Raw genomic sequence first — 23967 nt, 5'->3', positions numbered from 1 at the left:
TTTCTTTGAAATATTTTCGAAGTGTCAACTTTTAAAATAGCTAAATATTGTTTAAAAATCATTACAGTAATTAAGTCGACTTTCATCACTTGATTCTGAGTACGAACCAAACAACGATGAACCGGAAAATGGCAAGTTGAGAATCCTGGACTGCGCCTCTGGCTTCAGAGCTATAAGGTGAAGCCTCGAAGGTCTTCTGGCGCAAATTCCGTGGGCGTCGGATAGTGCTGAAAGTGTAGCTCCATCTCCCACAGCACTAATGACTTGGTTTGCCACCAAGCTGCCCTCCTGTAATACTTCCTCGAAGTCCTTACGGTCTTCCTTGGTCAGCTTATCTGAAAAATGCTGTAGCGAGTCCCACAACGCTCTATCGTAAAGCTCCAATAGAGTTGAAGCACTGGAGACTTTAAGCATGGATACAGAACTACCACATACTTTCCTTCCCCATGAGTCTTGTGCTTTGCTCTACTTGTCTGGCGGCATCCACAATTACAGTGTCTGGTTTTGGATCGGACTTCAAAAAGGAGGAATCCTCCGAAGAACGATACTTTTTTTTTTAGAATTCACCAGTTCTGGAGAGTGGCTGGCGTAAGAAAAATGTCCATAACTGGTTTAAGCAGTCCCGGTAGCAGAGGCAGTAATGGGCGAGAGGACGTCTTCAGATTGAAAGTCTCGAAAATGACCGAAGAAGTACTCAGCTGAACAGGCATGGGAATGTTCAGTTTGGAAACCACCCCCCGGCAAGCATGTCCTGGAATGTGCTTACATCGTCCACTGGAAAGATCCTCGACGGTGGACTATCAGTAAGGGTGGGCGAGTAGTCCCTTTTTGAGGAGTTTGTTAAAGAGGTGGAAGGCGTTGGAGACCTAAGTCATCGTCTTCTGTGTGTGCTTGATCTCCTTTTAGCCGTTGGTGCAGGAGAGCGAGTACGAGCTCTTCCTCTTGGAGGAGAAATATTTGCATCTTGTGCTAGGCGAGCCAGAGGGGACCTGTGAGTCGGACTGGGCTCCCGTCTAACCCCTGCTGCTTGTGTATGATCAGCCCATAGATGTAATGGTTGCATCCATCTGGGAGAGGTGAATGGATGGAGATCCCGCCGCTCTAACAGGAGAACGATGTGGCGATTTTAGTTTCTCCTGATAAGCCTTTTCTACTGCATGAGGATGACCATAGGGAGAGACCTGGCTACTTGAAGATGAAATAACCACTTCCGGAGAACTAGACCTGGTGATGGAACGTTGAGAGCCTGCTCGATGTCGATGAAGGAGACTGAGAGAAGCTTACTGGGACTGAGACGGAGACCTCTGCCTCAACGTCGTTCGCGACGGAGATCTTTGTCTCGACTACAATCTTCGATGTTGGCGAAGGCATGTGCCTAGACGTTGACTGCCTCGATGGAGACCTGCGTCTCGACGTCGATCTGGATCTTCTGCTCTTCGACGGAGTATGCTTCAATGCTTAGAGCCGCGCCGACGGAGACTCCTGCCTCGACGTAGATTGTGCTCGCTTCGACGGAGGGCTGTGCCTAGACTTAGAGCGCCTTTCCCTCGACAGAGGACTGTCGACGTCGGTTGTGAAACCAACGGAGACTTCGGTCTCGAAGTAGTGTCTTGCCGACGCAGATGGAGGCCCCTGCCTTGACGTCAACAAAAGGACATCCGCTGAGACCCCGACGTGGACATCGGTCTCAACGTCGAAGATGGAGACTTGCGTCTCGGCATTGACAATTGTGTCTTGACGTCAATCGTCACTGAAGAGTCGACGGGGGAAGAGCATCTCGATGACGGACGCTGTTCCAATGCCAATAGAGACGTAGGTTTGGAAGTTGTAGAGCGGCGCTCCTGTGCCAAATCCCTCGACGACGACTGTCACTTCGACGTCCCGACGTCGAAGAGGAACATATCGGGACCTTGCACCTAGACGTCGAACGTGCCCCTTCCTTGTCTTCACAGAAGACCTACCTCTTCCTGAGAGGCCATAAAAAGACGGATTCTCTCCCTGACCTTGATGGTTCTTTTAGATAACTTCCTGCAGTGTTGACAGGAGGCAGGAGTGTGTGATTCAGGAAGGCAGAGAATGCATACATCATGTGTTTGACTTAGCCTTCTTTTTGCCACAGGCAGGGAAAGGATCGAACAAAGAAGGCACTGTTGACATAAAACTGTCACAAATGGTTTAAACCGCTATTATCAAAAGACATCGAGTGAAGTCAAGAAAACCACAAGAAAATTGACAGGAGAGAGCTGTGAATCCAGGGTCCTGACAGAAAGCTGGAAAGAACTGACCTAACTGAGGCATGATGGGAAGCTACGGGTAATGGCACGGTGCCAGTTTTTGTTGAAAATGTTTTCATTTTCTATGCTATTGGTTTACAATTCAGCCTGTAGGCTAACAATGTCTACTTTATTTGCAGTTTTACTCCGAGTGTTTTACATAAAAAAACAGTTCAAGTGCCACTTGCCATCTTGTGTTTTCATATATTGGCAAATGCAGTCTATGTGTGTAATTACATTGCTTATCCTCCTATTGGGAGCTGCATTGATATATATATTTATATATTTCTCGGGTGAAACGCGTCACGGCGGGTTTATGGAGTTAATAAACCCCCTCATGGTTACTCTACTCTGATAATTTTGGTGTGTTTTTGGTCTACGAGCGCGAATGTAACTCCGTTTTTGTGGTCTGTCTGTCTGTCTGTCTCTCTATATATATCTATATATCTATCTATATATATCTCTCTCTCTCTCTACTGGCGGTCACCAGTAGATAGTTCTAGTTAGGACCGTGTTTCCATAGGAAATCCGCAACATTCTATTTGGAATAACTTTGGTGCCGGTTGACGAATCCTCGCAAAATTTTCAATATGATATATATATGATTTCCATATATAATTTTTATATTTCCGGGGTCACCGCACATGGGCGGAAATATTCAGTGCTTATGACTATTTATGAGGATCCACTGTAAGACAATTGCTGTATTTGTCAACATGCCACTATTTGGTGTTTTTTTGTGACTTCTATTGGCCTCCTCCGGAAGCTCCCAACTTTAGTCGCCATCTTCGGATTTATTTTTTTTTCTTCTGTTTTATCACCCTTTCTGGCGGAGGAGGGTGGGTTCGCTAGTGAATCTAGTAAGTTCTTCAAGATGCAAAACTACACCAACAGGTAAGAAACTAATTGTTTGGCAGTGTGAATCTTTTCTGGATTTACATGCTGTGCATAGACTTTCTAGTGGTTTGTTAGTTTTGTGGTGGCTGGGTGGAAGGTGAGCGTTGGTTTGTAAATAGACGATACAAGACCTTTTGTCCACTTGTGCTTCCTTATTCATTGGGATGTCCACAGTAATGCTTTGCAAAAGTGTGTACTGAGGACCAAGTTGCTGCCATGCCAATGTCTTGAAGCACGAGTTTCTTAGCTTCGGTAACGATATATCTGTAAGAAACATTAGTTGGTTAGATTCCTTACCTTAGAATATCCCCAGGCGTCAGGCTGGATTCGGAAAGATTTTGAGTCAGCAGTACCCATGCGCATCGGTAGGAGTCGTCTGCGGCTCTGCGTCAGTCGTCTGCATCGTGATCGCCGGGATGACGGAGTACTTAGGCACCTCCCTCGCACACTGACGTCAGTTCTGTACATAGCTTTCCGCACCAGGAACGCAGAGCCATGCAAGAAACCGACACTGGTGCCATGAAACTAGGGCCCTGAAAGGGATGACCTTAACCCTAGATATCGGTTCGCAGAACAGGGAGGATGGGTGGGGCAATAAGGAACCTAAGCAACTAATGTTTCTTACAGATATATCGGTACCGAAGGTAAGTAACTTGTGCATCTGAAAAAAACACGCTAGTTAGATTCCTTACCTTAGAATAGATACCCCAGCAATACCAACCCCGGTGGTGGGTCTGCTAACAATAATCACACCAGGAAGTCCTGGAGAACGGAACGGCCAAAGAAGCCGTCTCTCCGGACTCGGCTGTCCAGGCAGTAATGCTTGGCAAACGTGTGCAGCGAGGCCCACGTAGCTGCCCGACAAATGTCCTGCAGAGGGACTCCCCGTCCCAAGGCAGTACTAGCTGCTGTGACCAGAGTGGAATGGGCCCTCAGCCCCACAGGAGGATCCTTTTTAGCCAAGGAATAACAGACCTTAATGCACAAAACGACTCGGGAGATGGTTTGCTTGTGCACCGCCAGTCCCTTCTTAGCGCCCACGTAGCCAACAAAGAGTTGGTCGTCCACCCGGAACGGTTTTGTGCAGTCCAGTTAAAAGGAGAGCGCATGTTTTGGGTCCAGACGGTGGAGCCTCTCTTCCTCTTTCGAGGGATGCGGAAAGAAGGTGGGCAAGGTAATGGACTGCCCGATGTGAAAGGCAGTAACCACCGTAGGAAGAAAAGAAGGATGAGTCCTCAGAACAACCTTGTCCGGATGGACAGAAAGGAAAGGAGGTTTAGATGAAAGAGCCTGGAGAGCACTCATTAACTCTTCCAGCAGAGGTGATGGCAACCAGGAAAGCGGCTTTAAGAGTCAGAAGACGGAGAGGGCAATTTTGAAGTGGCTCAAAGGGAGCGCACATCAGGAAAGTAAGAACCAGATTCAAGTCCCACTGAATCATCACGAAAGGAACTGGAGGAAACATGTGCGTGATGTCTTTCAAGAATCTATTGACAACAGGGGACTTAAAAAGAGAAGGCTGATCAGGAAGCCTCAAGAAAGCTGAAACAGTTGAAAGATATCCCTTGATGGTGCCAAGAGCAGAGCCCTGCTGTGCCAGGGGAAGGAGTAAGGAGAACCTCAGAAAGAGGGGCGGAAAGGGGATCCACAGCCTTTGCTGTGCACCATGCCACAAATTTGTTCCACCTGCAGGCGTATACCGTTTTAGTGAAGGGACGCCTGGCTGCCAGAATGCCATCACAGACTTCAGGAGGCAAGTCAAATGGCATCAACTGCCACCGCTCAATCTCCACGCATGGAGGTGGAGGCTGGACAGGTTCGGGTGGAGGACCGTCCCCTGCTGCTGCGACAGAAGGTCCTCCTGAAGAGGCAGTCGAATTGGGGGATCGACTGACAGACTGAGTAGCTCAGGATACCAGTATCTTCGTGCCCAATCCGGAGCTACAAGGATGACTTGGGCCCGGTCGCGCATGATCTTCAGCACTCTGGGCAGAAGTGGTATAGGCGGAAAGGCGTATAACAGACCTCAACTCCACTCGCGACGAAAAGCGTCTCTGAACGAGTGTCGCCTTGGAAATTCCAAAGCGCAGAACTGCTGACATTGCGCGTTCTCTTCAGTGGCAAATAGATCAAACCAAGGCTCTCCCCACTGCCGAAAGAGACCTTGCTCCACGTCTGAGTTCAGACGCCACTCGTTATCCATCATGCACTGGCGGCTGAGTTTGTCCGCCCTGGCGTTCAGAGAGCCCGCCAGGTGTTGAACCACCAGGGTGATGCCCCGATGTTCCAGCCATGTCCAGAGGCACAGAGACTCCTGACAAAGGGACCACGACCCCACCCTGCCCTGTTTGTTGCAATACCACATGGCGTTGGTGTTGTCTGTGAACACCTGCACTACACTTCCGAGGACAGAGGGAAGGAATGCCTTCAGTGCAAGCCAGATTGCCAGCAGCGCCAACAGGTTGATATGGAACCGGGATTCCACCGGAGACCAGAGGCCTCTGATCTTCACCTCTCCCATCCCAGGAGGGACGCATCCATCACCACTACGTGCTCCGTTAGGGGTAGGGATCTGCCACTGACCCAATCCTGACTGAAACTCAGGGTAAAGGCTTAAAGATCGGAATCCGAGCCTGAATATCCCGAACCCGCTGTTCGGGAGGATAGACCCAAAACTGCGCAGAGTACAGAACCGCACAGATGAAGAGGAGCTTCTGGGAGGGACTCAGATGTGACTTCGGCACGTTGATTGAGAACGCCAGCGAATGCAGGAGGTTGGCCGTAGTCTGGAGGTGGGAGACTACTGTTAGGGGCGAGCCTGCTTTCAACAACCAGTCAGTCATCGAGATAGGGGAAGACTGGAACCCCTAATCTGCGCAGACGAGCTGCGAACACCGCCATCACTTTCGTGAACGGTAAACAAAGTGCTTATGGCCTACCGTGAACCGCAGGCAACGCCGATGGGTCGGCAGAACGTGGATGTGGAAATAAGCGTCCTGCAAGTCCAACGCTACCATCCAGTCTCCAGGGTCTAGGGCAGCCAGAACCTTAGCTAATGTCAGCATCTTGAACTTCTTCCGGAGGAAGGCGTTGACGCTCCTGAGGTCCAAGATAGGGCATAGGCCCCTCTTTACCCTTCTTGGGAACCAGAAAGTAGTGGGAGTAACAACCCCATCCTCCTTCTGGGCCAGTAAAGCACTCGATGGCCCCCTTGGCCAAGAGGGCCGTAACTTCCTCCTGCCGAAGTTGCAAGTGATCCCCTGACATGCGGTGGTACTGCGGTGGCATGGCTGGAGGGGTCGCCTCGAAGGGGAGGGAGTAGCCCCTTCGGACGATTTGCAGCACCCACCTGTCCGAAGTGATGGTACGCCAGTGGAGCAGACGATGGCGAACTCTGCCTCCCACTGGCGTGGAATGGGCCTGAAACCTCGGAAGGCTTGAGGCAGATGCTGAGGGAGCAGATGTGGACTGACCGTCTTTGTCCCCCTGCTCTGCCACGGCGGAACCCACGTCTAGGCTGGTTCTGCGGCCTGTGGCTGGACGAACATGCGGGGGCGCCCCTTCCTTGGCCACAAAAGGGGCGAAAAGCAGAAGTTTGCTGGCGCTGGGCCGACAGACCCAAGGACTTGGCCGTAGCCCTGGAGTCCTTAAAGCGCTCCAGCGCGCTATCTGCTTTGTCGCCAAAAAGGCGACGGCCATCAAAGGGCATGTCCATGAGAGAGCTCTGGACATCTCCTGAAAAGTTTGTGGACCTCAGCCCGGTGTGACGACGAATCGCCACCGTCGTTGCAATCACTCTGCCCAGCGAGTCTGTGGTGTCAAGTCCACATCTAATGGAATACCGTGCTGCATCACGCCCTTCAGCAAGAGCATGGGCGAGCAGTGTCCTGGCCTCCTCTGGACACTGGGGCAGCACGCCCGCCACCGTATACCACAGAGTGGATGTAACAGTCCAAAAGGCATGCTGTATTAATGGACCGCAACCCAAGCCTGAGTGAGGAAAACAGTTTCTTACCAAACTGTTTCATCCTTTTGGATTCCCAGTCCGGAGGTGCGGACGGGAAGGCGGTTTGGGACATGGGGGCCTGGATAACCAGACTCTCAGGGGTGGGGTGTATGGACAGAAAGCAGGGGACGCCCGGAGCTGGGCGGTGGCGCCGGGCCATGTAATGCTTTGCAAAAGTGTGTACTGAGGACCAAGTTGCTGCCATGCCAATGTCTTGAATTGGAGTATTTGCAGAAATGCGACTGTAGATGCTTTCTTTTTTGTTGAGTGAGCCTGTGGTGCTCCTTGCAACGTGTGTCCTGCTTGTTTGCGACATAGCTGAATGGCTTCTGCAATTCATCTTGCAATGGTATTTTTAGTTACTGGTTGTCTCTTTTGCTGATGCTTTTTGAGAAGAAGAAAGCTTTGTCTTCCTGCATTCCTTGGTTCTTTCAACGTAGTACGTGACTACCCTCCTGGCATCAAGTTTATGCAGAGTTCTTGTTGCCTTTGTTTTTGGATGCTTCAGACCGAGGAAGACCAAGTCGGGCCCAAACGAAGTCCAGCGTGTCCAGACAGTCGAAGTTCAGTGGTTTCTGGTTCAGAATCATGTCAATATCAAATCTAGGGTCCTACAGCCAGGTAAGCCCTTTTGTACCCACGAGAGAGGGTTGGACAGATTCAGGGGACCCTCCCAGGGGAGGGTCTGGACAGTGGGGAGGCTACTCATGTCCTTTGTCCAGTTTCGTGCTAGAGCAGGAGCCAACGGCTCCCAGGACTGGTTTGAACTGGACTATACACATAAAGACCAAATGTGCCCCTCATGCAGACTTACGGTTGCTGGCAAGCACACCCACCCAGCCCTAATACACTAAATACTGTCTGGGAGGTAGTCAAACCTCCCTGTGACAGGTGGCCTATTGTTCTGCCTACCCCTGCTCAATGTTGGCTCAGCAGAAAGAGGGCAGAAATGAGTCTCTGGTCGGCAGCAACAATTTTGTGCTGCCCAGGACTAGAAGGCTGGTACTGGGAACACCAGGGACCCCACGAAGCTCGCTTCTGAAGGGTGGATTCCTACCTCCCACACTGGTTACCGGTGTGGGGGGTATGATTCCACAATGTTTGACACCAAACATGATAGGGTTACTTTCAGCCGTTTTAGGATTGGTCATCACACAGTCGCATAATGCCACTCTATATGCCGTAAATGGCTGACGCACTGACAACCTGGGAGAATGGACTCCGTAGGCTGCAGGGGTGTCCTGCTCATGCAGTGGCACTCTCACTTAGAACCAAGCACCCTGCCTTCAGGATTAATAAGGCCTGCTATAGGGGTGCCAGATAGGTTTTAAGTGCAGTGACCCTTCGATATAGTAAACCTATATCTTAAGTGGTGCATGGTCCAACTTAAACAGGCTGCAATGGCAGGCCTTTAGGTTACATTGTGCATGGCATCTCATGGGAGGCATAAAACCATGGGAGGTCTCTGGGGTACCTATGCCCTGGGTACATGGGTACCATAGACTAGGTACTGACAAGGGTACCCCAGTATCCAATCTGGAGTGTACCCAAGTACATAACATTACAGTTTAGGGAGCAAGCAGATAGACTGGGGTCCTAATTAGCAGGATCCCAGTCGGACTAGTCAAAAAGTGGGGGTAACTATGCAGAAAGATCCTACCTTCCTACAATGCGAATGGGCTTCAACTCCATTGTTAGATTGTTTTCCCGCAAGAGGGTGAGAATGGAGTAAGTAAGTGAAGTATAGATATGTCCATGCGTATGTAACATGACTAATAACTGCAACAACAAGGTGTCCAGGGAGGAGGGAGGGCGCATTTGAATGTACAGCTCTACATGCCAAGAAGAGATGCTTACAGGGTAACAATCAGTTTGAGGCATGTGTGCTTAGATACCATGCTTTGCATAGACTGTAAAGCAGTATTCTCCGAAAGTGGTGGCTAAACAGTGGGTGTTACAGTGGTTAGAAAAATTGCTTTTAGCATTGCATGTCCTACATTAGCTTGTTGACGTGCTAATACAGCCACACAATGTTTAGAAAATGTGTGGAGTAGACCATGTAGCTGCCTTATATACGTCACCTTTGGGAATGTTTTAGGAAAGTGGCTCTGTATATACTGTTCCCAAATAGGTACAGTGTGCACTGAGTCCACAGCCCCCAGAGGTTTGGCAGAGGCTAAAGTTAGATATAACCTTACTCTCTAAATTGGTAGCTTGGTCGAGCAGTAAGGCAGTATTAGAGGACAGTGTAAAGCATTTGTTGCACACACTCAGTCAGCAAATGGTCTCACCCACTCAAGAACTGAACTCTAGGCCAATGGTTTATATATTAAAAATATATGGTCTTATTTTAGAACCAACAATAGGTACCAAAATATACTTTCTCAGAATGAGATGGTTTAGTTAAATACTTTGCAATAGGCAATTGCCTTTTGAATACAATAATTACAGTTTGTTGCAATAGGCAACACAATTTCAAACACAATAATACATTGAGCTCAATGGGAAATTTAAGTTTTATGCAATTGATTACTTTCAGGATTACTTTTCTAACTCCAGGACTGGATCCTAGATTCAGTCCTGGGACAGTTCTTGGAAACGAGTAAATACGTTTTAGTTACTGTTGTGATTTGTAAGCAATATTTTGCTATTTTAAAAGTTGACACTTAGAAACTTTCTAATCAAATTACCAATGTTATCCTCTGGGAGGAAATTCACTTATCAGGTAAAGTGGGCTTATGGTTACTTTTTCTAGGTCAGTGTTGGATCTTGGATCCAGCACGAGTGCACCACCTGTAAGCAGTTGAGAAACTCGTTTAAGTTATACAGGCGATTATTAACGAATATTTATAAGTTTACAAAATCAACACTTGGAAGAAATTTCATAGAACAACAGTCAATTGATCCCTATGGGAGAAAATTCAGGTTATGGGTACAGTATGTTCGTTACTTTTGTAATCCAGTGCTGGGCTCCTAGGTCTAGCTCTGGGACATCTATCTAAAACAGGCAAGTAATTACGTTTTTATCGTTGGCACGATTTTTAAAGAATATTTGTAAGTTTCAAAAATCGACACTTAGAAACTTTCAGCAAAAAGCAGGCAATGACATCCTATGGCAGGAAATTCAAGTTACTGGCAAGTACGGTTAAAATTACTTTTCAGGGTCAGTACTGAGCTACAAGATGCAGCACTGAGGTCTCTCCTGATAAGAGGTGAGTAAATCTGAATTAGTTGTTCGGCTGATTTTAGAGGATTATTTTAAAGTTCCATAACTCCACACTTAGAAGAATTTCCAAGTGAAACCAGTCAATGTTAGCCTATGGAAAAAAAGTGAGTTATCGGCTTTTAGGTAATTACTTGACTAGCAGAGTTAAGGTTCTGGGCATAGACTCCGGGTTCTCCCAGGGTCAGGTAGGTGCAGTTGGTACACCCTCAGCAGCACAGGGGCAGCCGGGTGCAGAGTGAGTTAGGCCCAATATTGTTATCCAATGAGAGGCAGGGGGCCTTCGGTTGGTGGCTGCTGGCGAGCGGGCCACGCGGCTGTGGGAGGTGGGCTCCTGGTCACTTGCTCAGGGGAAGTAGATTAGGACATAGGTTGCACTGCCAGGGGCACTCGGGCGGCTGGGTGCAGGGTGCTTTTGAGCCGTCGGGCGCTCAATGTTATTCAATGGAGATCTTGGAAAGTGAACAAAGGCTGCAGGCTCGGGACAGATGATCTTCAGAAGCGACCAACACATTTCGAGGATTAAGTTGGGATCTTGGAGAGTAGGTAGGTAGGTACCCAGGAGTAGGGCACAGGGGGCTGTGGGGCACAGGGGGCAGGGGTGTCTTGACGTCGGAAAATCTTACCCCCTGCTGGTCGCGGTGGAGGGGTTTGAGGCTGCAAGCGTCGTCTGGGTCGTCGAGGAGGGCCCTTGGGCACTGGATTCCAGGTCAGAATCGCCAGGGGGACGTCCTCAGGGTCTTTGTCTATTCTGACACAGACCGGACTCAGCGGGTGCAGAGTGTGCAGGAATCGCGGTTTCTGGCTGGCACCAGGGGCTGTTTGAGCATAACCACTGCTCGTGGAAATCCCAGTCTTGGTAGAGTCTCAAGGTGTTCAGGTCCTCTGGGGTTTTTAAGGTTGCTGACCACTGAAGGTGCCAGAGTTCCACAGGAGCAGGTTCAAGGATCAACAGGCAGGTAGGTTTGGGGCCAAGTCAGTTGGTGTCCTCTTGTTAGCAGCTGCGCGGCGGGTCTTCTGATTTCTTGATCTTCTTGCTTGTTTTCGAATCGGGAATCCAAGGAAGGTTCAGGGTGCCCCATAATTCTAAATTTTGGGGCGTTACAGGTAGGTAAAGGGCAGGGACCACTGCGTCCCTGCCCTGGGGTGGGTACACCACCTATCCTGCCACTTTCCTGTGGGAGGGGGCAGTGGCTCCCCATCTTCAAGATGGCGAGAGCCCGGGAACGTGCTTCACCTCGCCTCCTCCACCTGAGGGGTGGGGTTGCAGAGGCTGGCACACTCCCTGTCCTTCCTTGGGGTTTACGGCCAGTCTTCCCGCCAGAGAGGGGGTTGAGAACCAAGAGGGGGTTGAGCAACGGTAGGGGCCAGTTGCTAGGTACAGCAAGTGACCTGGAGAAGCTCACAAAGGCGGAATGCCTTGTAAGCTTCCCCTGCCCATCCTGGGGGAGGAGACTTAGCACCTCACCCAGGATGTGCATTGTTGCAGGCCCAGGAGAGCAGGGGCTCTCCTACCCAGGGGTCCAGCAACATGTCTGCTATGTGGCAGCCTAGGCAGCCCCTCAGACAAGACGTGGATTGTAGGTTAGGTTCAGGGGGCATCTCTAAGATGCCCTCTGCTGTGCATCTTACAGTAAATACCACACTGGCATCAGTGTGGGTTTACTGTGCTAAGAAGTTTGATACCAAACTTCAGTCTTCAGTGTAGCCATCATGGTGCTGCGGAGTTAGTGTTGACGACCTCCCAGCATCATACTCTTAATGGCAGCACTGCACTTACAGTGCCCAGGAATGGACCTGGGTACTGTAGGGGCACAGGGCTCCTGCACCTGTGTCTACACCACTGGCATAGGGCACCCATCTAGAGGGGTGACAGGTATGCCAGGGCAGTGTGTGTTGTGGGCATGGCACACAGGGATGTGTGCCATGTCGACTGTTTAGTTCTGCACCAAGACACTCAGCCTGCAAAGGCAGTGTTTGTGTGTAAGGGTACAGGGCCTCTAAGGGTGGCACAATAAGTGCTGCTGCCCTTAGGGGCCTTCTCTGGTCACAAGGCCCTGGGCACCTAGGGTACCATTTACCAGGGGCTGACATATGACCAGAGATGCCACAGGCCCTGGGCACCCGATTGGTAGGAGCCCAGGGCACAACAAGGAAAAGTGCATCAGTTAGGCAAAAAGTGGGGGGTTACTGCAGCAGAAACCCACTTCCTTACAAATGTTGCCTATAAAAGCCATAGATGCTCCTTTTTTGCGAGTTGAATGTGCTCTAGGGGGCAATTCAAACTTCATAGAAGGTTAATTTCAGTACTACAGTGAACACTGGAGTTGTATGGATATTCAGATTACTTTACAGTAGAGAAAATGCCTTGTAAGCGGTTCAGAAACACCAGATTACTTTTAGATTACTTTGCAATTACTTTTCTAGTTGAGCATGAAACATATTCCTAAAAGTAAGCAACACAGGACATTAATAAGCAGGTTAACTCGTACACAGGCACCAAGTTGCTTTAGTTGCAATACAAGACAGTTCAAAAGAAAACCCAACATACAGTCCTATGGAGAAAAACGAAGTGTTGAGTTTGCAGGTAGGTAAACTGTTTTGAGAAGGGAGTTTGGGAGTTAGAACCAAGGTTCCCCAAGGTTCAGGTTGTCACTCAAATCACACTACCAGCGGCACTAGGGTGGCTGGGTGCATAGTGCCAATGTATGCCAAAGGGGCCCACATTAGGGGGCTGCTCGCGGGCAGGCCACTCAGTCTTGGGAGCCAAGCTCAAAGGGGTTAAGGTCAGGGCAAAGGAGGTCCCAGGTTAGCACCAAGTCCATAAAACCACGGGGCAGCCAGGTGCAGGGTGCTTAGGGGGTGTCGGGAGCGTAACGAAATCCTATGAAGGTTGCCGGTTTGGGGTTTTAGCTGCAGTCCTGGTCCACGAGGTCTTCCGGGAGGAGCCAACATCTTTTCCAGGGCGCAGGGGTGCCTTTTGAGGTCAGGTTTTCACCTTACAGTGCATAGGCTGCAGGCGACAGGGTGTCCTGGAGGGGTCAACCCACGGTGGACTCAAACTCTGGAGCGCTGGGGAACCTCACTGGTGCCGGTGAGATACTTACCTTTGGGCCGTAGACGACTGGTGCAAAGGTGGTTCAAGGCATAGCGTCTCTTCATACTCAGCACACTCAGAAATGTACTTTGGAGTTTCTTTTGAACAGAGCTTCTGTTCGCAGGAGATCCAGTCTTTAAGGTAGGCAGTCCTCCATGGAGTTTGAGGTTGCAGACTGCAGGAAAAGTCCACTTTTGGCCCAGAATCCCTGGAAACTGCAGACAGGCTGGTAGGTCTGAGCTCAAGTCAGTTCTTCATTAGTCTGCTCTGCGACTTTTTCCCATCCTTTGTAGGTTGCAGGAATCTGCCTTCTGGGTTCAGGGCTGCCCCCTAAATACTGTATTTAGGGGGAGTTTTAAGAGTCTCTAGGTCAGTAGCCAATGGGCTACTGACCTGCAGGTGACTATACCCTTGGTGTGCTCATCCCACTTGGGGGAGTGGGTACAATTCCTAACCCTGATTTAAGGGTGCCTGCCACCCGCAAGAAGGCGGGTACTCAAGAGTGGGGCTTCACCTCGCCTCCAGCACGTGAGGGATGGCAGAGGTGGGTACACCTTTCAGGCTGTTTTAATTTTTCCTGCTGGTCTTCGTGCCGAAAAAAGGGTGCGACAGGAAGGCGGCCTGCTCCTGATAGCAGGAGAGGCTGGGGATCCCGTTACAAAGGGGCAAGGCTTTGAAGCTTACCTGTCACAGGTGGCTCTTCCTGACTTGGGAGAGGTGTGGACACCTCCGCGCAGGAAAGGCGTAGGTTCTGGGCTCGGGGAGCAAAGGCTCCCACCCCAGGGGTCCCAAAAATTCTCGTGGTGGCCGGCTGGTGTTCACCAGTCTACCCCCAGCAGAAGTTGGTTTGGTTCAGGGGTACCCTCTAGAAGTGACCCTTGAGTGCATGGAATAATAAATCTAACACTAGAATCAGTGCAGGTTTATTATTCGGAGAGGTTTGATTACCAAACGACCCAGGACTCACTAAAGCCATTATGAGACTAGGGAATTCATAATGACCAGTTTCCAAACCATATACTCAGGATTGCTTTACTGGGCACTTGTATTTAAGAGTGGCCTTAGATTTTATAAGGACCCGTCTGCTCATGCAAATAGGTCCTCACCTAGACCTCATGCAATGTTGGGCATGCGTGGCACACAGGAATGTGTGCCATGTCGACTTCACTTTTTAGCTGCACCAAAACACAGGCTGCAATGGCAGTGGTGCATGTCTGTGGTGAGAGGTCTCCGAGGATGGCTTAATACATGCTGAAGCCCTCAGAGGCCTTTCTCTGGCTACCATGCCCTTACAAGGGACTTACATGGCTACAGTTGTGCCAATTGTTGTAACCATGGTACAGTTTATGGAAAAGAACAGGCCTTAGGAACCAGATACTCTGGGACCCAGGGCCCACTCAGTCAAAGCGCATGTAGAAATGTGGCAAAAAAGTGGGGGGTTACTACAAAAGAAACCAACTTTCCTACACCTACTATAATTAGTTCACAAATATCTAGGAACTCCCAGAAACAGAAAATTCGGCCATGAAGGTATTTATCTACCACTGTGTGGATTATCACTGATGGTGAAGCATGCCACAACACGTTTTGGTGATGGTGTCTTAGTTCTCTGCGGGTGAACCGAGTAGTAGTTTTGACCTGGACATTCATCAGTGGCTCCCAATATGTGCACGCGGCACTCAGGTGTGCCGTCAAAACTAGCCAGGGGCGCTGTGCACCAAGGGTTTCTAATTTCCCATTTCAAGAAGTAAATCACCGATTACCATGCCATCTAGAGAACAAGCATTTGCAATGCAATAGGTCTCGCATTTATAAGAGTTTGAGCTATTGGCATTGCAAAATTACAATGCCTTTTATTTATGTTTTGGTTTTAAAACAAATAAAAGGCATTGTCATTTACAATGTCAGTAGCATAAACTCACCTAAAAGCAGTGTGTGGAGTGCAGCAGTGTGTGGAGTACAGCAGTGTGCGGCGTGCAGCAGTGTGCGGCGTGCAGCAGTGTTTCGTGTAGCAGTGTGAGGCGTGCAGCACTGTGTGGCGTGTAGCAGTGTGTGGCGTGTAGCAGTGTGAGGCGTGCAGCACTGTGTGGCGTGCAGCAGTGGGAGGCGTGCAGCAGTGGGAGGCGTGCAGCAGTGGGAGGCGTGCAGCAGTGGGAGGCGTGCAGCAGTGGGAGGCGTGCAGCAGTGGGAGGCGTGCAGCAGTGGGAGGCGTGCAGCAGTGGGAGGCGTGCAGCAGTGGGAGGCGTGCAGCAGTGGGAGGCGTGCAGCAGTGGGAGGCGTGCAGCAGTGGGAGGCGTGCAGCAGTGGGAGGCGTGCAGCAGTGGGAGGCGTGCAGCAGTGGGAGGCGTGCAGCAGTGGGAGGCGTGCAGCAGTGGGAGGCGTGCAGCAGTGGGAGGCGTGCAGCAGTGGGAGGCGTGCAGCAGTGGGAGGCGTGCAGCAGTGGGAGGCGTGCAGCAGTGGGAGGCGTGCAGCAGTGGGAGGCGTGCAGCAGTGGGAGGCGTGCAGCAGTGGGAGGCGTGCAGCAGTGGGAGGCGTGCAGCAGTGGGAGGCGTGCAGCAGTGGGAGGCGTGCAGCAGTGGGAGGCGTGCAGCAGTGGGAGGCGTGCAGCAGTGGGAGGCGTGCAGCAGTGGGAGGCGTGCAGCAGTGGGAGGCGTGCAGCAGTGGGAGGCGTGCAGCAGTGGGAGGCGTGCAGCAGTGTGAGGCGTGCAGCAGTACATGAAATACAAGCATCTCACTGCTAATGGGTTAAACACTGAATATAATACCATTTACCAGCACAACATGGGTCTAGAGACACACAGAAAGGCAGAATAGAGTCCGCTATTTCAGATCACATTCTCAGCCTACAGCTTGGTGCCATTAGCTGGTGCGCTTACACCACCACTGTTAAGCGCCCGGCTTTTAACTAGTGCACCATGTGCTGCCCCACGAGGCCGCCAGTAACTGCAACACTGGGGCTCGTGCCCCAGCCCTTTCACTTTATAAATCACTGTTAGCAGATCTGTTAATCCCACTGGTGCAACTCCAGTGAGGCAGGACTACGGCTCCCACAATGCATCACATTATTAAACGAAAGCTCAGGACTGGAAAAGACTCGAGACCTGACTGTTCAACTGAAACCCCCACCGCAGCAGCCTCAGCGCCTGGTTACCCTTGAGGGCGATTAGACGCACTTTACAAAACTTGTTGATGTTAAATTGATAAGGAATACGTGGTTGCTGGCGAATGAGTGCATCAGATAATCTGTGCTAGAAGTAAAATGTGGACTTTATGCCACACCCGAGCGAATAAACGGAAATACTTCTTTGCTCGGATACCAACCCCACCTTGTTCTCTCTCTTACACGCACATCACGCACATGGTCACTGCTTATCATGAACTAGCATTACGGGCGCTCTATTACATAAATAAAAAGCCATGGTGAATGCTGCTGGATGCTGTTTGGCAGGTGGGAGGGGTAAATAAAAGGCCACAGTGATTAAACAAAGAAAGTGAAACCAGCCATGGCATCTTGCTGGATGATGTTTGGGAGACAGAGAACAAGAGCGCACTGAAGCGGACGAGGAGGGATTGGGAGGGGGGAGTGGGGGCGGGCGCAGTGGTGCGGGCCGCAGTTGTAAAAGGCAGGGAGAGGGTGAGATTGAGGAAGGGAAAGATAGGGATCAAAGGAAAAAACAAGGGGGTGGCAAATGGTGTGCACTTTGATGTCCTCAGTGGCCGCGCGGCTCACTGAGGACATCAAAGCAAGTGATCAGGCAGTGCTTTTCAGGCTGCCAAATGGTGCGCGCGCCCGGGGCACATGCACTGTATTTGGAGGCCTGAAAAGCCACTGTTTGCACTTCCAAAACTCGCTTACTATAAGTCTCGCCAGAGCAGCGCTAAAGCGCTGTCTCAGCCGAGACCTAAAAATGCGAATTTTCCAGTAACAAAATAAAACCTCTAAAGATTTCCACTAGATGGCAGCAGAGCGTCTTTTATACAGAGTGCAGAAGGCAAGGTTACTCGCCCGTGCCGCCTGCAGCATTTCAGCTAAGAGATGTGAGCCTTAACTGCTGTAGCTTCACATGTGCAAGAAATGCAGGGATGGGACACGGGAGCAGGACTGATAGCCATCTTGAAAGGTGCTCCGAAGCTTGCACTGCCCTTCCCCTTTACGGCAAACAGTGACCGGTTTGTTGCTGGAAGAGGAGCCATAAAAAGCCAGTGTTGTCCCCTTTCTGGGCGTGGATAGTCGTGCCTGGTCTTTTATTGGATACTTTCAAGAAAGTAATGTATCCCTTACAAAAAATGTCCTCCCCCCCCGCCCCCACCCCCTCTCTCACTCTGGCTGTCTCACGTTGAGGACAGTCAGTGTCCTTTCTGGTCCTTACACCTATAATTACCAATAAAGTATTTATTTGGCATTATCAGCTTATTTTGACTGACAAATTGCAAAAGATGAATGCGAAAAACATGTCTTGGAAAAGATGTATGTACACACTATTGTCCTATTCATAACCTCATAAAAACGTTTTGCATAACATGTACGAGTGATTGTGAAAGTAATTCTGTCAAACAAATTGACATTTTCTTTATTTGAAATGATAATATGGCAGGCATAGTCTGTCCTTGTATATTTAGGGTCCAGCTTTCTTTGCTTTATAAGACTCCCTCTCCTCCATAAAAGACCAAGCAACTACCGTCATAGCTAAGGCAGCCCAGAAACTGAAAACACTGGACTATATACTGGGCCTCCTGACATTAGTGTAAATATATATCTTTTTTTTTAATTGTTTAGTAGCTTCGGGGGGGGGGGGGGGGGGGGATGAATGGTAGGGTGTAGAGAAACTAAGGAGAGTTCCGTTTACCTGTCTTTATTCGGGTGAACCCAGTAGTGAGTCCACCTCCGTCCCCTAAACGCCCTCCAGGTAGGTCATCAACCCTAGTAGGGACACCAATTCACACAGGTTTCACCTGTAGCATGGTCCAATCTGTTCTTGAGTGAATCCACCTTCAGATATTTTAATGTGCCTGCCTGAGGAAGAAATTTGCTTGCAACATGAAATTGTGTACATATAACGTACATTTTTTAGATTGACTGCAGACACAGGCTGTTCTCCATCAATGCACCCAGGATCTGAAACACCATTCCTGTACCTATCAGGGCCACATAAAACCTGTTCATGGACCAGCTAAAGACCTCACTACAGAGCACTACATCGCTATGCAGCAAAAGTTCACTTCTCCAAGAACCTAGTGTCCCTCCAGTCAGTAGTGGACACTGCATGGGGCTCCACAGTGCACAGGATAAAATTAGAACACTTTCATCTGCTTAATCCATATTTTCAGTGAGAAAAATAGAAGTGCTCCAATGCCGGGCTCATCTCCCCACCCAAAACCGCCAAAGGAAATTAAGATACGCTGCCAATAGGTCAAGGGAGCCGCTGGTCAATAAGGTTTAGGAACAACTTATATATATGTATGTTTATATGGAGGGACTCTATACTTCAGCCAACCAGGAAGTCTGAGGATTACAAATGCCCAGGAGAATAGGTTTACTGTTTCCAAAACACCACGAACAATCCTCTCCGCTCGCTCCCAGATTGCGGGTGTACCTGGCTCCCTCCCCCCATACTTGGCGGTCACCTTCTTATGTACCCACACACCCCATAGGGGGGCCTCCGCTCTGCTCCCTAATAAGCCTGCTCGCCCCTCCAGATGCAGAGGCTCCGTCTGATACGGATATTAATTCTCTCCTACTTACATATGATCCAGCACATCGTCCCCCCCCCCCCCTCCACCATAGCAAACCTTCAACAAATTGAATCCATCCCCACTGATCCTTTCAGGGAACCTTGCCCAGACACCAGAACTTTAAATGAGAACAACCTCACAAGAGTCCCCAGTACTCTACCGGCACCAATGGACACCAACCCAAGTCTCAAATTCTTGCTCCTAAATTGGAGATAGGCGGCTAAACACGCTGCGGACATTGCTGACCTCACCCTGCAGGATCTCAACCTGGTCATGTTGACAGAAACCTGTCTAAATGACTCAGCTGCCCCATCCTGCACTTTTTAATGCCTCCCAACTATGATATCATTAGGTTGGACAGTTCCAGTGATCAAGGTGGAGGTATCGCATGTTTACATCGTAGCAATCTTACAGTGAAAGTACTACAGACTGACCTGCCGTCCTGTGAATACCTTTCCATTTAAGTGACTGGTGGCAACAATCACTCATGCAAACTGCACACGTTTTACCACCCCCCTCGCGACAACCTTTCCTTCACAGAACAGATCATGGACATTATCTTGGCCAATGCAGATTTCCCTGGCACTCAGATCTTCAGGGGAGATTTCAACCTCCACTGGAACGATGTAAATGATGTGGTGGCCAATAGCCTTAAATTCTTCCTACTGGACCTCAACACAATCCAAATCTGTGACAGCCCCACTAACATCAAAGGCGCTACCTTAGATCTTCCCATTGGTAAGCCCAACTCCATCTTCCTGGATTCGATCCTTCCATGTGATTGGACAGACCACACTTGCATCACCTACCACATCCTGGAATCAGTGTGAGCAAGTAAAGCCCAGCCTAAGAACCCAAAACAATTGAAAAGATGCTTACGGAACATCAACCCGCAAGATCTGACTGCTCTCTGCGATAACATCCTGCCCCCCGCCACCCCCCCTCCCCCCCAAACCGAACATGTCGGATGTCCACGACCTTATGGCCCACTATTACCACGCAATGCTAAACGTACTAGATTCGGTTACACCACTACAGCTTAAAAGAATGTCCTCTGAACTCTCTAAACCATGGTTTACGGATAGTCTTAATTCCAAAAGAAGAAATGTAAGACTTGCAGAAAGGCTGTGGCGGTCCTATCCCTCGCTTGAGCATCTCTACCACTTGAGATCCCTGAGAAGCATATATAATAAAGGTATCAGAAGGTAGACTGCCACTTTTTTCAGAACTCTACTAGACCAAGCAAAAACCGTCCCACAAAAACTGTTCGAACTCATCAAGTCCCAAGCCAATAGTCATCCGAACTCCGCATCTCTGGGTCAAGGAACATTGCCTAATTGTAAAGAATTCGCAGCTGTCGTCACAGATAAGACTAGTAAGATTGAAACTGAATTATGCTCTGCCCGTGACCACCTGTCGATCAGTCCACTGATCTTCCTCCGTCCATCAGGCTTGGATATCACGGACGCTGCGCGACTCTACCTCCCCAAAAACAATGCATCCGGGAGTCTGTTCCAAACCTTGGATGAATGCACTTCACACAATGCGGTCGACTCTGAAACCTTCCAATCACTACAACGACCCTCTGCCATCGAACCTTTTCCCGGACGTTCGATCCTCCCTACTAACATTGTGGACTACGATAGTCAATGCATCACTTCGGGAAAGTGCTTTTCCAGATTGCCTAAAAGCGGGTCAAGTTGCTCAGATTCTAAAGAAACCAACTGCTGATCCCACTGACCTTCATAACTTTCACCCAATCTCCAACATCTCCACCTTGGCAAAGCTCCTGGAGAAATGTGTGCTCGCCCAACTCTAACCATATCGACCATTTCCAACTCCTGGACCAATGCCAATCTGGTGTCCACCCGGGCCATAGCACAGTCGGTGCTAACTCACATTGTTGATTATGCGCTAAGAATGCTGGACCTAATGAATCCTGCCTATTGATCCTTCTGGACTTTGTCAGCATTTGATACTGTCAAACACGATAACAATTGACCTCCTGGAACACAAGATGGGGTTGTCAGACTGTTCAACTGGTTCTCTACGTTCCTCCTGAACAGATCACAAAGCTTCAAGGTGAACCAATCCCTGTCCAATCCTGCACCGGTTACGCTGGGGGGTTCCTCAAGGTTCAGCACTCTCTCCCACGCTCAAACTTGTTCATAGAGCCTCTAACAAAGTCTGAAATCATCCAGCATTCACTATCACATGTATGCGGACGATACTCAACTATACCTGAAGATCGCCTCCACTGAGGGCATTCAGTCCCTCAACTCAGTCCTGCTGGAAACACAAAGCTGCCTGACATGTATCCAACTGAAACTAAATGCCCTAAAAACAGAATTCCTCCTAATCTCACCTCACAAGCAATCTCCGGTCATTGAACAATGGTTGAATCAGCTTACTGCTCTTAACTGTAGACCTCACCTCTTGGACTTGGCATCCTCGCTTGGTATTATATTAGACAAAAGTCTGAACATGCAAAAGCACATCAGTTCCCTCACCAAAGGAGCGAACCTCCAACTCAGCATCTCAAGGAAGCTCAAACACTTTCTCCCTGCTCATGACTTAAAGGTTGCAGTGCAAGTATTAGTGATTGCAAAGCTGGACAATGGCAGCGCAACGCTTTGTGACTTGCCCAGAGTGAAAACGGCTCCTCTTCGGGTGGCCCTCAATTCTGCTGCTAGGCTCTTAACCTGCACTAAAAAATACAACATCTCCTCTCCGGACTTGCTGCTGCTGAATTGGCTTCCATATGAAGCTCTGATACAGGTAAAAATTGCATGCATGGCACACAAAGCCATCCACTTCAAGACCCCGATGTACCTCACACAGAAACTGGAGCGCTCATGTGGTTCAAGACCCTCCAGAAGCGCCAGCACCCTTTTACTCAAACCACAAAAAAAACAAGGAAAAAAAAAAAAAAAAGACATAATCGAGCCTTCTCCGGTATGGTGCAGAGGATCTGAAACTCCCTCAACCCCCCCCCACACACCCAAAGTCTGGGTAATCCCTTCCACTGTCCTCTTTAAATTAGAAGTCAAAGCGCTCTTGATGAAGACATTTCTGCCTCAGTGTGGCTTCCCCACTTGACTCTGGGGATATGGCCCAGCTGCTTGGCTGGCGAGAATGTCGGACATTTTAAGACTGTGCTTTTCGCTATGTAGAATCTGTTTGCCTGTCCACCTCTTGCTGCATAATCTGTCAAGCGTTCAGATACCCTCGGTGGTCATGTTCGCGCTGTATAAAACTTTCTAAATAAATAAAATAAATACCCACATTTCTTAACTTAGTGGCCACCTTAAGACCATTCTGGACTGTTCCTGTTCTAGTCTGATGCTGTACTTCAGTCTTTCAAAAGAACAAAGCATGCCAGGTAACTAGCAGATAAACACAAGGAAGAGTATCCCACAAAGATTATTTCCAGGCAGGATTATTGTTTTCTTTTTAAAGCACCAAACACAGACCGCATAGTATTGCTTCAAGAAGGGCCAAGGTTACCATGTAAGAAATGGATAAGAGTCACTACAGATGATCCCATGTGTAATGCAGTCAAGAAGGTGATCAACAAAAAGCTGGACCTCTCAACCTAGAATAACCACTGCTCGCATTTAGGAGGGCAATAAGTTTAAGGGACCTAGTGTTACACAGAAGACCAATAAATCAAGTTGTAGCACCGAATCAAAGGACACTATGGACTATCCCTGCAGTAATAGGACACTTTCCTTGTGGGCAGTGCAATGTATGCCAACTGACAGAAAACTAAAATTGAATTGGGACTGGTAAAACAATGGACAATCAAGCATCTTTCTAACTGCAACACCAGAAATGTGATTGATAATTTTCTTCAAGTATGGGTTAAGATATATAGGTATGACAACATTGAAGTGTCAATGAACACCAAAGTACATTTAGAAGCAAGAGAATGTCAACCAAGGTAATGCGGCACTTCGTGGAAAAGACCATGAGAACAATTTTAAATCGGTCATATTAGAAAAAACTTGATATGGAAAGAGTTGATCCTAAAGCACAAGTTGCTACTTGTGTTATGCTATATCTGTAAAAGACATTAGTTAGTGATAGATTCCTTACCTTAGAATATCCCCAGGCGTCAGACTGGATCCGGAAAGTTTTGTTAGCAGTACCCCTGCGTGTCAGTAGGTGGCGTTCTGCGGCTCCGCGTCCTCCGCTGGCGTCTTAAGCGCAGGGATGACGTCAGGGAGACTACTTAGGCGCCACTCATGCGCGCTGCCGTCAGTTCTGTACACTACTTTCCGCGCCAGGAACGCAGAGCCATGCAAGATACTGACCACGGGTGCCATGAAACTAGGGCCCTGAAAGGGGGGGGGGGGGGGGGGGGGGGGGTATGATGACCTTAACCCTGGAATCAGTTCGCAGAACGGAGAGGATGGGTGGGGCGGTAAGGAATCTCACTAACTAATGTCTCTTACAGATATATCGCTACACAAGTAGTAACTTGTGCATCTGAAAGAGAAGTTAGTGATAGATTCCTTACCTTAGAATAGATACCCCAGCAATACCAACCATGGTGGAGAGTCTGCGAACAGATTACACCAGAAAATCACAGAACAGAAGGGCCAAAGAAGCAGTCTCTCCGGACCGGACTGCCTGACAAATATCCTGCAAGGGAACGCCGCATCCCAAGGCAATAGTGGCTGCAGTTGCTCTGGTCGAAAGGGCACGCAGCCCCACAGGAGGCTTCTTCTTAGCC

The 23967-nt window shown here is 49.3% G+C and overlaps 1 protein-coding gene across 1 annotated transcript in view; it reads right to left on the bottom strand.

Moving 5' to 3' along the window:
- The window catches only part of XPO1 (exportin 1), a 908600-nt gene that overhangs the window by 813211 nt on the left and 71422 nt on the right, over positions 1-23967 (bottom strand). The window lies entirely within an intron of this gene.

The sequence above is a fragment of the Triturus cristatus genome, chromosome 6, assembly GCF_964204655.1.
Source record: "Triturus cristatus chromosome 6, aTriCri1.1, whole genome shotgun sequence".
Classification (NCBI taxonomy): domain Eukaryota; kingdom Metazoa; phylum Chordata; class Amphibia; order Caudata; family Salamandridae; genus Triturus; species Triturus cristatus.
Note: the sequence above shows the minus strand (reverse complement) of the source record. Positions and strands in the feature narration are given on the sequence as shown.